This window comes from Oncorhynchus gorbuscha, linkage group LG09 (genome assembly GCF_021184085.1).
Source record: "Oncorhynchus gorbuscha isolate QuinsamMale2020 ecotype Even-year linkage group LG09, OgorEven_v1.0, whole genome shotgun sequence".
Classification (NCBI taxonomy): Eukaryota; Metazoa; Chordata; class Actinopteri; order Salmoniformes; family Salmonidae; genus Oncorhynchus; species Oncorhynchus gorbuscha.
Window position 1 is genome coordinate 88,458,067 of NC_060181.1, and position 6,000 is coordinate 88,464,066.

The window sequence follows — 6,000 nt, forward strand, 5'->3', positions numbered from 1 at the left end:
TGGACCTATCATGGACCTATCACTGACCTATCACTGACCTATCATGGACCTATCACTGACCTATCATGGACCTATCATGGACCTATCACTGACCTATCATGGACTTATCATGGACCAATCATAGACCTATCACTGACCTATCATGGACCTATCACTGACCTATCATGGACTTATCATGGACCTATCATAGACCTATCACTGACCTATCATGGCCCTATCATGGACCTATCATGGACCTATCATAGACCTATAACTGACCTATCACTGACCTATCATGGACCTATCATGGACCTATCATGGACCTATCACTGACCTATCATGGACCTATCATGGACCCATCATAGACCTATCACTGACCTATCATGGACCTATCATGGTCCTATCATGGACCTATCACTGACCTATCATGGACCTATCATGGACCTATCACTGACCTATCATGGACCTATCATGGACCTATCACTGACCTATCATGGACCTACCACTGACATATCATGGACCCATCATGGACCTATCACTGACCTATCATGGACCTATCATAGACCTATCACTGACCTATCATGGACATATCATGGACCTATCGCTGACCTATCATGGACCTATCACTGACCTATCATGGACCTATCACTGACCTATCAATGACCTATTGCTGACCTATCATGGACCTATCATGGACCTATCACTGACCTATCATGGACCTATCACTGACCTATCATGGACCTATCATTGACCTATCATGGACCTATTGCTGACCTATCATGGACCTATCATTGACCTATCATGGACCTAGGCCCCAATTAAATGAACTGCAGACAAATGAAGATAGTGCTAAACGTTAACTCAAGAGTGTTTACACTGCTAGATGTTAGCTATTTTAAAATTCACACACCCTCCAAGCTCTTGGGTATAACAGGTGCTGTAACCTTTTATAAATTATAGGTCTAACAGTTATTGTTTCTTCTGATTTTCTGTGCAAATTAAATCCTGTTCATCACACCAGTTATGTCTCAATAAGGAAATGTGTAAATATCAAGTATGGACAAAATTGTCCCACTTTGTGTAGACTTGGCCTGCACTCCTTTTGCAGTGGAATAATTAGCTGCAGTGTCAAGGATATCTTCAGCGGACGCCTAAGAAAAGGTATTTACATAAACTGAACTCCAGTGCAAAGTTTAGTAACATGTTGTTGTAATAGTCAGTGAGACTAGAGGGACTGGGAACAGGAAGGTCAAAGGTAAACAGTTGACCTGTGAGGCTTTTTGGTTCACGTTTTTACACACACACAAAACACACACAATACACACACACAATACACACACAAAACACACACAATACACACACACAATACACACACAATACACACACAATACACACACAAAACACACACAATACACACACAAAACACACACAATACACACACAAAACACACACAAAACACACACAAAACACACACAATACACACACAACACTTCATTTATAGTGTTTGTGATTTTCTTACCTATTACTGATTACAAGCTTTGCCACTTATACTTCTCTAGAGATAAACACACGGGCAACATTTCATTTGAATAAAGAGTTGTACTTTAGGGAACATTTGTAGGAAAAGGGTTTCTGTCCTCTACTAGATGTCCATCAGAGTAGGTCTAGTGATGAATAGAAGGGCACCTGTTCTGCTAAACGTAAAAGGAGCTGTTTCATTGAATTCCATTTCACTCTTATGACTATCTGAAGTCTTGTCCTAACTGTGTACTGTGAGGTTGAACCACATTGAGTTGTCCATTTTTGATCGATAGCTCCGACTCTCACTAGCCTGGAAAAAAATGATGCTTTATTGAGAATGATTCATTATAGCAGACAATTATGATCAAACAATCAAATCAATCGAACTAGCTTTTCTCACACTTCTCAAAGGTGACTTTCTCATAGAACAGGGATATTTACTAGTGTACAGTTTAATTGCATGGTGTAAGACGGTATTCAGGATATCAATGGTGCGTTGTTCTTGAAGAGAGTTTTCAGTGAGCTGGGTGACATGAACTGCGTTCAGCAGAGGATGGGTTTGTGTTTCATTCCTCCTTTTATTAAATTAAACAAGACATTCAATTCCCGTTTGAAAACAACAGCTCAGTTTAATCTCTTGGTAAACTCTGCAAAAATAACAACTGTTGTTGGTTGTGGCCAAGAGAATCTAGAATTCTTCCCCTCGTGGGAGATCAAAACCAATAAAGCCACACAGAAGGCCAGAAAAGAGGAGAAACACTCCAAAATGTGTTGACACATTGTCCAACCAGTAAGCCAGACATTATAGAAACAACGATAACCACTGCTCTTCAGTCTTGTTTTGTCCTGTATTATCTCTGTTAATGTTTAAAGGAGCACTCCATGTGTGGTAAGCAGTGAGGATGACACTATCTGTCATCGTGGAAATGACCGGACCAAAGTGCAGCATGGTGAGCGTACATTTCTTTTACTGGTAAATGTCGCCAACAAAACAAAGAAACGACCGTGAAGCTTACAATGACAACTACCCACCATTACAAAAGGGGAAAAGGCTGCCGAAGTATGATTCCCAATCAGAGACAACGATAGACAGCTGTCCCTGATTGAGAAACATAGAAACAAAGAACATAGAGTTTTCCACTCGAGTCACACCCTGACCAACCAAACATAGAGAATAAAAAGATCTCTACGGTCAGTGCGTGACACTATCACTTGTTTGTTTTCATTTGAGAGGACTGGGGGGAGAGGGGTTGCGTCCTGGTTGTTGTAAATCAAACAATGATAGTGTTTTATGTGTTTATTTCATTGTATAAGGGATTTGTTGTGCAACCACTGGAAAGAAAAGCTTCTAAGTGTCTTCAAGTTTTATTTGTCAGTGATGTTGTCCACAGGAGGTTGGTGGTATCTTAATTTTGGGAGGACTGGCTTGTGGAAATGGCTGGAGTGGTATATATGGAATGGTATAAAATACATCAAACATACGGTTTCCATGTGTTTGATGACATTCCATTCACTCCATTTTTGTCACGACTTCCACCGAAGTCGGTTCCTCTCCTTGATCGGGCGATGTTCGGCGGTCAGCGTCACCGGTCTTCTAGCCATAGTCCATCCACTTTTCATTTTCCGTTTGCTTTGTCTTGTTTTTCTACACACCTGGTTTTCATTTCCCTCATTAATCGTTGTGTATTTAACCCTCTGTTCCCCCCATGTCTTTGTGTGGAATTGTTTGTTGTAAGTGCTTGTGCACATGTTTACTGGTACACGTCGGGTATTGTACCCATGTTGGTTATTTCTTTATGCCGGCGGTTTTGAGATGAAACAGCTCCGGCTATTACCTAGTTCTGCTCTCCTGCGTCTGACTTCCCTGTCACCAGTTACGCACACCTTACAATTTTGTCCATTATTATGAGCAGTTCTCCCCTCAGCAGCCTACTGTTATGTAATATTTATTTGATTGATAAAACCTAATCATCTACCTTTTTATAAACATTATGGTGTTGTTGTTACAAAAAGGTCCTAATCCAGGCACTTGTCATCTCCCGTCTGGATTACTGCAACTCGCTGTTGGCTGGGCTCCCTGCCTGTGCCATTAAACCCCTTCAACTCATCCAGAACGCCGCAGCCCGTCTGGTGTTCAACCTTCCCAAGTTCTCTCACGTCACCCCGCTCCTCCGTTCTCTCCACTGGCTTCCAGTTGAAGCTCGCATCCGCTACAAGACCATGGTGCTTGCCTACGGAGCTGTGAGGGGAACGGCACCTCAGTACCTCCAGGCTCTGATCAGGCCCTACACCCAAACAAGGGCACTGCGTTCATCCACCTCTGGCCTGCTCGCCTCCCTACCACTGAGGAAGTACAGCTCCCGCTCAGCCCAGTCAAAACTGTTCGCTGCTCTGGCCCCCCAATGGTGGAACAAACTCCCTCACGACGCCAGGACAGCGGAGTCAATCACCACCTTCCGGAGACACCTGAAACCCCACCTCTTTAAGGAATACCTAGGATAGGATAAATAGTGCCGGTTCTTAGTGAGACCTGAACGTCTGGTTCAGATGTCCCAGTGTTGTGCTTGATAGGAGATTTAGATGCATCTATTGTTTGTTTGAAATCTGTTAAATGACTGTTCCACTGAAACCCCACCTCTTTAAGAATACCTAGTAGGATAAAGTAATCATAAAATATTTAGATGCACTATTGTAATGGTTGTTCCACTGGATGTCATAAGGTGAATGCACCAATTTGTAAGTCGCTCTGGATAAGAGCGTCTGCTAAATGACTTAAATGTAAATGTAAATGTACACACTATTGTAAAGTGACTGTTCCACTGGATGTCATAAGGTGAATGCTTGTAAGTCATAAGAGCGTGTAAATGACTTAAATGTAAATGTAAATGTACACTACACTTTGAAGCTTGCATTGTGTCAGACACAATGCAGGGTTGGTGATACATTGCTATTTTGAACTCCTAATAATTTCCACATTAATAATTCCTTCTGCATGGAAATATCCAATCAGCATAGCTAGCTCAGTCACTATGAATAACCCATTTCCCATTTTGTTTTGAAATATGTGTCAGTTGTTGTTCTCCCCGAGACTGAACCAGTGGGACTCTAAACGTCTGCTGTCTCTGTTTCCCTCCATTTGCTACCTGTCACACTCAGAATCCAACAACACAACAACATGACTAATGAAGTAAATAACGGAATCCTTTTTTTTTGTTCAGTTTGCTGGAAAGGCTGAGAAGATGAAAAGAAGCAGAGAGGTGAAAGTTGAAAAAGGTTGGTTCCTCAAGACGTCTGCCACGTCTCATAGAAATGGATTAGCAAAATGAAGCAGTGGGTGAGGTAGCAGAATACAGGAGTGGGTGAGGTAGCAGAATACAGGAGTGGGTGAGGTAGCAGAATACAGGAGTGGGAGAGGTAGCAGAATGGAGGAGTGTGTGAGGTAGCAGAATGGAGGAGTGGGTGAGGTAGCAGAACGGAGGAGTGGGTGAGGTAGCAGAATGGAGGAGTGGGAGAGGTAGCAGAATGGAGGAGTGGGTGAGGTAGCAGAATGCAGGAGTGGGAGAGGTAGCAGAATGGAGGAGTGGGAGAGGTAGCAGAATGGAGGAGTGGGAGAGGTAGCAGAATGCAGGAGTGGGAGAGGTAGCAGAATGGAGGAGTGGGAGAGGTAGCAGAATGGAGGAGTGAGACAGGTAGCAGAATGGAGGAGTGGGAGAGGTATCAGAATGGAGGAGTGGGAGAGGTAGCAGAATGGAGGAGTGGGAGAGGTAGCAGAAAGGAGGAGTGAGACAGGTAGCAGAATGGAGGAGTGGGAGAGGTAGCAGAATGCAGGAGTGGGTGAGGTAGCAGAATGCAGGAGTGTGAGAGGTAGCAGAATGGAGCAGTGAGACAGGTAGCAGAATGGAGGAGTGGGAGAGGTAGCAGAATGGAGCAGTGAGACAGGTAGCAGAATGGAGGAGTGGGAGAGGTAGCAGAATGCAGGAGTGGGGAGGTAGCAGAATGCAGGAGTGGGGGAGGTAGCAGAATGGAGCAGTGAGACAGGTAGCAGAATGGAGGAGTGGGAGAGGTAGCAGAATGCAGGAGTGGGTGAGGTAGCAGAATGCAGGAGTAGGAGAGGTAGCAGAATGGAGGAGTGGGTGAGGTAGCAGAATGGAGGAGTGGGAGAGGTAGCAGAATGCAGGAGTGGGTGAGGTAGCAGAATGGAGGAGTGGGAGAGGTAGCAGAATGCAGGAGTGGGTGAGGTAGCAGAATGGAGGAGTGGATGAGGTAGCAGAATGGAGGAGTGGGAGAGGTAGCAGAATGGAGGATTGGGCGAGGTAGCAGAATGCAGGAGTGGGTGAGGTAGCAGAATGCAGGAGTGTGAGAGGTAGCAGAATGGAGCAGTGAGACAGGTAGCAGAATGGAGGAGTGGGAGAGGTAGCAGAATGGAGGAGTGGGAGAGGTAGCAGCATGGAGGAGTGGGTGAGGTAGCAAAATAAAGCAGTGGGAGAGGTAGAAGAATGC